Source organism: Citrus sinensis, chromosome 4 (assembly GCF_022201045.2).
Source record: "Citrus sinensis cultivar Valencia sweet orange chromosome 4, DVS_A1.0, whole genome shotgun sequence".
NCBI lineage: Eukaryota > Viridiplantae > Streptophyta > Magnoliopsida > Sapindales > Rutaceae > Citrus > Citrus sinensis.
In genome coordinates, this window is record NC_068559.1 from 17,005,752 (window position 1) to 17,018,409 (window position 12,658).

Below are 12,658 nucleotides of genomic sequence, written 5' to 3' on the forward strand. Positions count from 1 at the left end.
AAGAAGACACCAAATGCGGCTCAACCCTGAAAAATGTGCATTCGGGGTTTCCTCAGGGAAATTTCTTGGGTTCATGGTACAACAACGGGGGATTGAGGCCAACCCCGATAAATTTACGTTGTTCTTGACATGAAATCGCCACGCACCATCAAGGAGGTTCAAAGCTTGGCAGGTCGGGTAGCTGCCCTGAGCCGCTTTATCTCTAAGGCTACAGACTGGTGTAAGCCCTTTTTCAAAGCTTTGAAGACTGGCAAGAAGCTCTAATGGACACCCGATTGCGAAGAGGCTTTCCAAGAACTGAAGGGGTACCTCGTGAATGCTCCACTACTTGCCAAACCTGAGTCGGGAGAGGTGCTTCTGTTGTATCTCGCCGTATCCGAGCATGCCACCAGCTCCGTGTTACTCCGAGAGGATGATAATGGGGTACAACGATCTATTTACTATACTAGTAAGGCTATGGTTGATGCCGAAAAGAGGTACCCCACCTCTGAAAAGATTGTTTTGGCATTGGTTGTCTCCGCACGGAAGCTCAGACCATATTTTCAAGCTCACACCATTGCAGTCGTCACCAACCTTCCCCTCTGGCAAATCCTCCAGAAGTTAGACATGTCCGGAAAAATTCTCCGATGGTCCCTCGAATTAAGCGAGTTTGACATCATCTTCAAGCCTCGTTCGGCGATTAAAGCCGAAGCCATCGCTGATTTCATTGCGAAATTTGCCAATGACTCAAGTGGTGAAGGTGATCTGAGGTACCTGTCAGATACCCCATCCACCGACAAAGGGGGACAGGTATGGGAAATATATGTAGATGGTTCCTCTAACTCACACGGAAGTGGTACGTGAGTTATTATAATCGACCCGAACAAGGTGAAAATATGCTACGCTTTGCAATTTAGATTCAAGGTTTCAAACAACGAAGCCGAATACGAGGCCATCATAGCAGGGTTGAGGATGTCGAAGGCTTTGGGAGCAAAAATGGTACACATCAAGAGCGACTCCCAATTGGTGGTAAGCCAAATTACCGCACAATATCAAGTGAAAGAGGAAAACATGAAGGGGTACCTCAGAAAAACCAAAGAATTAATGTCCTAATTTTGCGAGGTTAAGGTGGAAAGGGTACCCCGACTGGAGAACAGCGAAGCCGACACCCTGGCAAAAATGGCATCCTTTGGTGTAGCTCAATCAGCCGGCCCCATCACGACAGAACACATACCCGCCCCCAGCATTAATCTCCTAGAGCCGTTGGAAGTAGGATCACTGTCCAACGAGGTACTTTGCATAGAGTCTATCATAAGGTACCTCTAGGACGGAGACCTCCCCTCAGATAAAAGTGAAGCAAGAATACTAAAGTATAAAGTCGCGCGGTACTGCCTGATCCAGGATACCCCATACAGAAGAGGGTTCACTCTTCCTTACCTTAAATGCTTGGGAAGTGACGAGGCCGAGTATGTCATGAGGGAGATACATGAGGGGATTTGTGGCAATCACTATGGAGCACAATCACTGGCGCAAAAAGCTCTCTTTCAGGGGTACTACTGGCCTACCATGCGGGAAGATGCCAAGAATATGGTACGAAGCTTTGACAAATGTCAAAGGTTCGCCAGGGTACCCCACCTACCCCTAGAGAAGCTAACAGTTATATCTTCCCCTTGGCCCTTCGCTATATGGGGAATGGATCTCATTGGCCCATTACCTACTGGGAAGGGGCAAGCAAAACATGCAATCATAGCGGTAGATTATTTCATAAAGTGGGCGGAAGCAGAGCCACTAACAAGCATCACAGAAAGGAAAACCACGGAATTCATTTGGAAGAACCTCATTTGCAGATTTGGGATCCCCTATGCAATTGTTAGTGATAACAGCAAGCAATTAGATAATGAAAAATTTAAAAGTTTTTGTTCGGAGCTTGGGATAGCCAACTGATTTACTACACCTGCCCATCCCCAATCTAATGGGTAAGTCAAAGTCGTTAACAAGATTATCAAATGTATCCTGAAGAAGAAGCTAGAAGAAAGAAATGGAGCATGGGTAAACGAGCTACCTGGGGTTCTGTGGGCCTATCGGACTACTCAAAACACCTCCACCTGGGAGACTCCTTTTTTCCCTCGCATTCGGTGTTGAAGCAGTGATTCCAGTAGAAATCGAGGTACCCTCTCACATGGTTGAATACTTTGATGAGGTCGAGAAAACCTCCTTGATTGCTTCCAACCTTGATTTGGTGGCCACAAAAAGGGCTAGAACAGAATTGAAGACAACCATATATCAGCATCGCATTTCGGATCTATATGAAAAAAGGGTACGCCATCGATCCTTCAAGAAAGGATACTTGGTCTTGAGAAGGGTAACTCAGAATACTAGGGTATCTTGCGAAGGCACTTTTAGGGCAAATTGGGAAGGACCTTACCACATCGACAAACCCGTTGGGTCAGGTGCATACAGGCTACTCCACATGGATGAGACAATCGTGAGGCACCCCTGGAATACTGCAATGCTACGGAAATATTACTAAAGGACAGTGTCTTAACTTTTAGTCTTTTACTGTTATTTGCTTTCTTTAATGTTTTTGTATGGTAGGCCAAATGGGGTACCCAAATGCCCTATGTTGGTCAGTTATAATTTTAGAGTTTATTTAATTTTCAAATGAAAATGATAGGAGGTCTTGCGGTCTCCCATTATCCTCAGGGTAACAAAGCTAAGTCATGTATTGATCAACGCTTTCGTTATTTATAAATGCATTTTCTTTCTCAACAAATATGATATGGGTTCTTTCTTTATTTTTCGCCACTTCGATCTTAGAATGCAGATTATATTCATTTATCGCCATTAATATACCATCGCATCTGGTTATATGCAATTCTCGCCATACGCTTGTCAATTATGACTAACCTATCACAAGACCAGCCAGGGTACTTGATATGCTTAGATCGTGACGATCTATGTAAAGCCAAGATGGGCAACAGAGTGAACAGCTCAGGGGTAGCCTTTCTGCGGAAGCACGACAAAGCTACCTAGACAAAGAGAGGGAGGGTCAAAAAGGACCCGAGGGTGGAGTAAAACCGGCATACCCTAGCGGCACGAGGTTCAGCTTAGGTATGAGAACACCCACACCTCCGTCCTCTTACTTGAGCAAAGTATGGGGTAAGTGATAACTCTATGAAATAAGAGTTATTATGACAATTCTAGACTTAAATCCAGATCACTTAGAGAGTAAATGATGTGTTTTTATTACATTTTTGTTACATTTTGCATAAACATTCATTTTAGTTTAGTCTTAATAAGTTTTGCTTGATTTAAAGTAATTGGTGCTCAAATTGTGTGCATAATTGTAGGTTTCTAGAAGCTTATAATTCATGGAAGGAATGCTGATGCAATAGGCTGGCAAAAAGAAGGAAGAACATGACTATAAAAGAATTGAAACAGATCTGGAACAGTGCAGTTGCTGTAGTCGTTGCTGTAGCAACTATTGCTGTAGCCATTGCTGTAGCAATCCTTGAACAATAACAGAGAAAATTCGGCGCAGGATACTTGCAGAATTGCGATCTGCAGTTTCCTAATCTGACTTATGCGCGCCCTAGACTTCCGTTTACCCTAATTTTCAACTATAAAAGAAGCACACATCATAAAGATTAAAGGAGAGCCGTCACCCAAGGAGAAAAACACAAAGAAACAAAAGAAAAATAAGATTCAAGAGAGAGATTGAAGGCTACACAAGAGGAAAAATTACAGAGATCAATTGAGAGCTCAATCCTTCTCATTTCTTCTCTTGTTTTCTCGTTTTCTATTTATTTATGGGGATGTGTTTCATGGCTGAAACTTTGTTCTTTATTTTTCTTTTACAAATCATGAACTAAATTTATTTGTGGTTGAGTGATAAACAATCTTGATGGTTTATTGACTGAATATATGTGTTGCTGCATGTTTGCTGTAGCAGTTTGTTTTGATACTATTTATTTTTATTCATTATTTCGGTTGATCACCCATTTAATGATACAAGTTAGGAGAGAGTCGCAAAAGGGCTTATCTTAGTGGAACATATCAAAACAATACTTGATCTTAAATTGAGTTTCCCGGATTAAGTTTTACTTGAGTCCCAAAAGGGCCATGCTTGATTTAAGATTAATGATGAACTAGACATAAGGATTCACCTTGTAGGGTAAATAGAACCTAACCGTGTAATGCTATATCTTATGTTGGCATAGCAACTGATCACTGTTAGGATGCATATAGATATAAGATATCCAACATGCGACGGCTAAGGATACATAAGGATTCTGCCCAGTGCTGTAGCAAATACTGCAGCAATCGAGCCAACCAATAAAAAATAGTCAAGACCATTAAGAGAGTTTATTCACTCAACTACTCTATATTCCCATTGATTTTATCCTTAAGATTGACGTGATAATTTACTTTGTTGCATTTTATTTATTGTGTTTTTATTTTAATTAGTACATTAGTTTCATTAATTGTTTATTTTATTTTAGCACAAATCTGCACTGTTAAGATTGTTGTAGCAAATTTGATAACATCAATCCCTGTGGAGACGATCTTGAATACTCATCACTTTATTACTTGTTGTGTACACTTGCACATTGACACCAATAGCATTAGTATTTATACACCAACAGTAAGTTATTCCAAAATTCGGAGAGAGCTTCGAAAACATAAGAAATTGATTGGTTGGACCAATTGCGCACTTTCAATTTTTGATCGAGATGTCGCGATGATGTTTTAATTACCTATTTATGGGAAATCTGCCATGGTTGCCGAGAAGGGCATGCACCAAATTCGCCGATCTATATAAACCAGCAGGCACCTGATGTCGAATATTTGTTAAGGTACCGGGGGTACCCCATTTCAAAAAAAAAGAAAAATGAGAGATACCCTGAAAATTTATAAGATAACAGTTTAGTTAAGCATTCATTTGCAGAATAACAAGAATGCAAAGTACAAGAGGGCTCGGTGGCATGGTTTCATAACAAAAGAGAAGTCCCAATACTACAGAATATCCCAAGAAACCAAAAAGAAAGAAACAAGTTCTAAATAGCAAAATGTGGATAGATCTAAAAAACAAGAGCACAGTGAAAAGGCTACACCGAGGGTGCAACGCCATCCCCACCATCCGTCTCCAGAGGGCAATCAGCAGAGGACTCTGAGGTACCCGGAATATGAGCAGCTGAAGTATGGCCATCGGAGGCAGGCAACGACTGAAGCGCGCAGGGTACCCTAGGTGACCCGGAAGGGGTACCCGACCGTGCATGGGAAGACTTCCTCTCCGCAATCATCCTCAGAATCGTGGTCTTGTTGACAAATTTCTGCACACGGGGTACCTCCAAGTCCGAATCCACACTCCACACCTCCGTCATGATAAGTGAGAACGCATCCTCCGCCATCGTCTTTTGTCGGGATAACAGATCCTCGTTTGTGGCCCTCAACTCGTCGTAATCCTTCTTCACTCGAGCTTTCTCTCCAGAAAGGCCAGTAATGTGTTCCTGTAAAGTCTTGACTTCTCGAGCAAGCTCGTCCTCACGAGACTAGTGACTTTGGAGCTCACCCCTCAACTTGTCAACCTCTGACTGGGCGGCAACAAGGGATTCGAGGTCTGGAAGGCAGTGGTTGAGGAGAACGGATGCTTACAGATCGTAAAATACATGTTAAATATATGTGTATGGCAATAGGAATAAATAAGTAAAAAATGAATGGGTACACCCGGGGTACCCCAGTAAAGCCTACCTCTTGGGTAGCCCTGAGTGCCTGACCATAGCGCTGGCTCAAACTCATCTTGTTTGTCTCTTCAGCGACCTCGGAGGTAACATTTTCAACAGAGTAGTAGAAACAGCGAGCCAAGTGCAAAACCTCCTTGTTGGAAGCCGGGTCTAGGTCACCTTCACGCAACTCCTCGGGGAAAGCGGAAACCAGCCCGAATTTTCTCTTCTTCGAACGAGAGGTACCCCTCGACCCGCTGTGGGAGGTACCCTGGGATTTCCCCTTTGGTCCGGGAGCTCGAGGCGGCCGAAAACTTTTCTAGGGTACCGCCGAATCCTGAGATCCGGAAGCACCGCCCACTACCGCTTGGAAAAAGGTATCAAAAGCATCACCCACCGATTCCATAACTGTACCCAATGCACAAAAGTTATGTTAGCCGGATAAGTACTAAGCACTACAAAAGCAAAAATGGGAAATGAAAAGCGAGGAAGCAAAATAAAGAATGCGGTGATAACGGGGTACCCCAGTCCCGTAAATAATAATAGGGTACCCCACGACACCTGAATCATACATGAGTCACCCCCAGAAGCAGGTGGAAGACTTCAGTCAATCAACCCCACTCTCCTTAATCTACTCTCCTCTAGCACATCACTACCCCTCTGTGCACCTTGAAGCCTACCCACAAACTTCTTCGCCTCTCTCCCCACCTCCTGAACTGGACATGATCCTTTAGCTCATGTCACACCTGCAAAAGCATGAAAAACCCAAGGTTAGCGAGATATTCATGTGAAAGATTACGATAAAGAACCGTAAGTAATGGAGATACTTACAGTCTACATTAAAGGAATTGGGAACCTCCACGGGGTTCCCCTTTTCACCTAGAGTCTCTGTCCCCCAGCTACCCTCAGCAACAAACTATCCATTTCTGTAACTCTTCTTCAAGGCAGGGTTCCCCTAAAAAATATGGCCATGATCACCCCAAGCGAAGAAGTAAGCAATACCGGGACCTTTAGGCTTTTTGAATTGGCAAAGGCCCCTCAACTCCCGAATAGAAATGTCGCGCTTCAAGACCTCCAACCATAACACATGTAAGCCCGTAAGCGTCCTCCATCCCGGAAGAGACAGCGGCCCAAGAGCTACTCCCAAATAACTGAACATTCTCATACAGAAAGGTTGGAGGGCAAGTGGAGTCCTAGATTAAAGAGGTCAATATGGAGAGCAATCCCATCAGACTTCGGACACTCAGGTCGCTCATCCACATGGGGTACCCTAAGCTGAACAGAGGGAGGAATATTGTATTTGGCTTTAACTTGTTCTAAATCCTCCAAAGTAGTTGTTGGTGTATAAATACTAATGCTATTGGTGTCAATGTGCAAGTGTACACAACAAGTAATAAAGTGATGAGTATTCAAGATCGTCTCCACAGGGATTGATGTTATCAGATTTGCTACAGCAATCTTAACAGTACAAATTTTGTGCTAAAATAAAATAAACAATTAATGAAACTAATGTACTAATTAAAATAAAAATACAATAAATAAAATGCAACAAAGTAAATTATCACGACAATCTCAATGATAAAATCAATGGGAATATAGAGTTGTTGAGTGAATAAAATCTCTTAATGGTCTTAACTATTTTCTAATGGTTGGCTCGGTTGCTGCAGTATTTGCTACAACACTGGGCAGAATCCTTATGTATCCTCAGCCGTCGCATGTTGGATATCTTATATCTATATGCAACCTAACAGTGATCAGTTGTTATGCCAACATAAGATATAACATTACACGCTTAGGTTCTATTTACCCTACAAGGTGAATCCTTATATCTAGTTCATCACTAATCTTAAATCAAGCATGACCCTTTTGGGACTCAAGTAAAACTCAATCCGGGAAACTCAATTTAAGATCAAGTATTGTTCTGATATGTTCCACTAAGATAAGCCCTTTTGCGACTCTCTCCTAACTTGTATCATTAAATGGATAATCAACCGAAATAATAAATAAAAATAAATACTATCAAAACAAACTGCTACAGCAAACATGCAGCAACACATATATTCAGTCAATAAACCATCAAGATTGTTTATCACTCAACCACAAATAAATTTAGTTCATGGTTTGTAAAAGAAAAATAAAGAACAAAGTTTCAGCCATGAAACACATCCCCATAAATAAATAGAAAACGAGAAAACAAGAGAAGAAATGAGAAGGATTGAGCTCTCAATTGATCTCTGTAATTTTTCCTCTTGTGTAGCCTTCAATCTCTCTCTTGAATCTTATTTTTCTTTTGTTTCTTTGTGTTTTTCTCCTTGGGTGACGGCTCTCCTTTAATCCTTATGATGTGTGCTTCTTTAATAGTTGAAAATTAGGGTAAACGGAAGTCTAGGGCGCGCATAAGTCAGATTAGGAAACTGCAGATCGCAATTCTGCAAGTATTCCACACGAAATTTTCTCTTTCGTTGTTCCAGGATTGTTACAGCAACGACTACAGTAATGGTTGCTACAGCAACTATACTGTTCCAGATTTATTTCAATTCTTTTATAGCCATGTTTTTCCTTCTTTTTGCCAGCCTATTGCATCAGCATTCCTTCCATGAATTATAAGCTTCTGGAAACCTATAATTATGCACACAATTTGAGCACGAATTACTTTAAATCAAGCAAAACTTATTAAGACTAAACTAAAATGAATGCTTATGCAAAATATAACAAAAATGCAATAAAAACACATCATTTACTCTCTAAGTGATTTTGATTTAAGTCTAGAATTGCCATAATAACTCTTATTTCATAGAGTTATCACACCCCCAAACTTAAATCGTTACTTGTCCTCAAGTAATGACAAGAACACTCACTCTGTAATCACACAATCATGCAACAAATAACTTAACTCTGTCATCAAATTTGCAAGGATTCTTCCACCCTCAGATCACATTCTTAATCATATAAAATTGCCATAGTAGTTCAGTTATAGAATTAGGCTTCATTCTGTCCAAAGTGTGTATGTGCCACTTTGATCAAATTCCAGAGATGCTACAGCGTTGCACAAACTTTGTATACAATTCAGAGGTAGAACACAAATATATTCACATATGGGGGAGCAGAACTCACAATTATATTCAAACTATGCTACCACAATAATAATAATTTTTTTTCAGTTAAACCCTTCAATGCAACATTGAGCTTTCATGTGAATGCCTATCATTTGTAATGATGTTATAGTTAGGTCATACCTTTGGACACCTTTGACTCAAGGCTAAACAAGGGGCTCATAAACAGACCATATTACTTAGTATCCTAGGTAGCGGACCTCTTTATCATCATTTTTTTTCTCTTTTTTTTTTATACTTGTTGCAGCACTGTTCATAGCTCGTGTTGCCTCTGGACTCAAGTTTGCATATGGGGTGCATACTCAACCTTGGTTACTCAGCAACTTAAACCATTGGAGCAGAAAGTATTTCATAACAGGCACAGTCCAACAAAAATTTTCCCCCAAACTTGAGATATTTTCTACTCTTTTTTTTTAGTTTTCCTGGCTCTGCTACAGCATTCTCATAAAACTCAACCAAAGTCTAAGTGTCGGGACAGAAGTTCAACCTCCATCTATAACTATCTCTACTTGGCTTTCTCATAAATACTGAATAACACTCAATTTATCTTCATTAGGTTTTCAAATCTATACACAAATATTAGATAACAGAGCTTCACACAACACAAGCATAAACACATGCACTCAGAAACACAACCCCCCCAAACTTGAGTGTTGTTATGTCCTCACAAGCACACAAAACAAAACCACATAAACCAGACATGCATACACTAAATAAAAGGACATGCAAAATGAATTAGAAAATAAAAACTAAATGAAAGAAAAGTTTTGCGTAAGAAGTAAAATAAATTAGCAGTTAAGGGTACTGCCCTGTTGCTGGAAGCACTGCTGCAGCACATGCTGTAAAGGGTCACTTCTTCTTTGATCCACTTCTCAAACACTCTTTATCTTAAAATTTGATCAATCCATTTACTGCTGCAAAAGTAAGAAATGCCTCTGTTGTTTGAGAATCTTCTGTTATATGTCATGCTGTAAGTGATGCTGCAGCAATTCTTTCCTGCTCGTTTTTTCTCGTTTTTTTTTTTTGCTTGCTGTAATTTAACACAAAGACATAAAAAAAAAATTAGATGCACACTTAAAATAACAAAAAGAAAAATTAAATAATTTAAAAGCTAAATTCAATGCCTTAAAAAAACTTGAAACAACTTCCCTTATTAGGTTGCCTCCCAATTAGCGCTTGATTTTAGGTCTTTCAGCATGTCTTTTCTTGTTTCCTCAACCTGGATCATTCAAGAACCGATCCTTCTTTAGGTTGTTCACATCATCTCCCATATAGTGCTTCACTCTCGGTGCATTAACCTTGAATTCTTGTTGGTTTGGAGTGAGTTCCCTTTGCTGGATTTGCTCGTCAATTCTGAAGGGTTGCTTCTCCCCTGACCATGCTATGTTAGCTGCTCCACGATCTTCATTATCAAGTTCATCAAATGTTACAACATTGATTTCTTCCTTACTGCAGCAATTGTGTAATTTCTTTGTTACAACAAAGCCCACAATGCTGATAAAATTACAATCTTCAATCTCATCGGACTCTTTATGACATCCAGCACATTAAATGTAATTTGCTGGTCATTCACTATCATGGTTAATTCTCCTTTTTGAACATCAATTAAAGTATTTCCCGTGGCTAAGAAATGTCTCCCTAGAATGATTGGCACTTCTTTGTCCGCCTCAAAGTCTAGCACAATGAAATCCACTAGAAAAATAAATTTATCCACCTTCATCAGCACATCTTTAATCTTTCCTTCTGGATATGCAGGAGATCTGTCAGCAAGTTATAAAGTCACTATTGTTGGTCTACATTCAGCAACTCTCAATTTCTTAAACACTTATAAAGGCATGAGATTGATGCTAGCCCCCAGATTACAAAGTGCTTTGCCACTGTATTTAGTGCCTATGGAGCAAGGGATTGTGAAGCTTCCTGGATCCTTCATCTTCTACGGTATCTTACTCTGAAGCATTCGGCTACACTCTTGTGTTAGAGCAACTGTCTCAAATTCTCCAAGTCTTCTTTTCTTTATCAAGATATCTTTCAAAAATTTCGCATAATTTGGCATTTGCTCTAGAGCTTCCACAAAAGGAATATTGATATGTAGTTGTTTTAGCACTCCCAAGATTTTGCTGAACTACTTGTCTTGTTTTTCCTTCTGAAACCTTTAAGGAAAGGGTGGTGGATGTCTAAACTATTGTACTGCAGTAGGTTGTCTCTTTTGCCATGTTATGGGTTGGTGTTGTAGCCTCGTTATCCACAGTTGTTGGATCATCATTTTCGGCAAATACTGCAGCTTGACTGCTCTCACCAGTGTGCTGTGAAGTGGAGGATTGTGGCTTTTTTTCAATTTGAGTTTCTTTCTGAATTGAAATGGGTTCAGCTCTTCTTTTTGGTACACCAACGGGACTATGAACATCCTTTCCAAATCTCAAGTTAATTACTTTGCAGTGCTCTTTCCCTTCTCTTCTTGGGCCCTCTGTATTACTGGGTAAACTACCTTAAGGTCTATTACTCAATGTTGTAGCAAGCTGTCCAATTTGATTTTCCAAGTTTCTCAACGATACAATATGACTTTGGACAACTGCCTCATTCTTCACAATATAATCCTTAATCAAACCTTCAAGGGAGCTGAGTTGATCATTGTTGATGCTTCTTTGCTCTTGATTTTGCTGATAAAATCCACTAGGTTGAGCAAGTCTGTTCTGTCCACTAAATGCTGCAGCAGGTTGATTCTGATTACTCCATGAAAAGTTCGGGTGTTGTCTCCATCCAGGGTTGTAAGTGTTTGAATATGGATTGTCCTGGTTCTGTCTATTGAAGCTGCCCACATAATTGACTGAAGTTGGATTCCCAGGACAATTGTCGAATAAATGCCCTTCTCCACAATAAACGCAAGACATATCATATATTTGGTTAACAGTTGCTGGAGCAGTAGTCATAGCCTTTACCATCTTTGTTAATGAAGTTACTTGGGCTGACAATGCTGTCAAGGCATCTACGTTATGAACTCCTGCTATTCCTCTTGCTGCAGCTTGTCTGGTTGATGGACACTGATAGTTATTCTTGGATATCCTCTCCAACATTTCATAAGCCTCATTGTAAGACTTAGATAACAAGGCCCCATTTGCTGAAGCGTCCACCATCAATCTAGTGCTTTGGTTAAGACCATTATACAAAGTTTCCAACTGTATGCAGCAAGGAATACCATATTGAGGACATCTCCTGAGTAACTCCTTAAATCCCTCCCATGCATCACACAAGCTCTCATCTTCAAGTTGATGGAAAGATGTGATCTCGTTCCTCAACTTTGCATTCTTGGTTGGCGGGAAGTATTTCATCAAAAATTTGTTAGCCAAATCATTCCATGTAGTGATAGAATCTGGTGGTAGAGATTTTAACCATGCTCTTGCTCGATCCCTCAAAGAAAATGGGAAAAGTCTGAGTCTCAATGCTTCTTGCGATGCTCTAGCAATCTTGAAAGCATCACTTACATCCAAAAATAACTTAAGGTGTAGATGAGGATCTTCGGATGGCAAACCATTAAATTGCCCCACTGTTTGAAGCATCTGAAACATCATGGGTTTGAGTTCAAAATTGTCCGCTTGAACGTCGGGTCTAACTATTCCCGAATGTATGGCTTGAGGAGTCAACACTGCGTAGTCTCGAATGGCTCTATCTCTATCGTTCGCCATGTGAATAATGTTGTTGTTCCCCCGTTGCCTTTGAACACATTGTCCATTCAAACCTTCATGTATATTGCCTGGTTGTATCCCCTCTCTACGATTCAAGTTTCTCAAATCTTGCAAATTATCCATTGCTACAGCAGCTTGTAATTCCCGATACTCTCTTCTCAAT

At 40.4% G+C, this 12,658-nt stretch overlaps 1 non-coding gene across 1 annotated transcript; it reads left to right on the forward strand.

The window, feature by feature from the left end:
* The first annotated feature begins 12,004 nt into the window (after positions 1-12,004).
* On the forward strand, positions 12,005-12,111 carry LOC112499131 (small nucleolar RNA R71). Its single transcript, XR_003066654.1, has one exon. It is a non-coding gene; the product is annotated as a small nucleolar RNA R71 (small nucleolar RNA).
* The last annotated feature ends 547 nt before the right edge of the window (positions 12,112-12,658 follow it).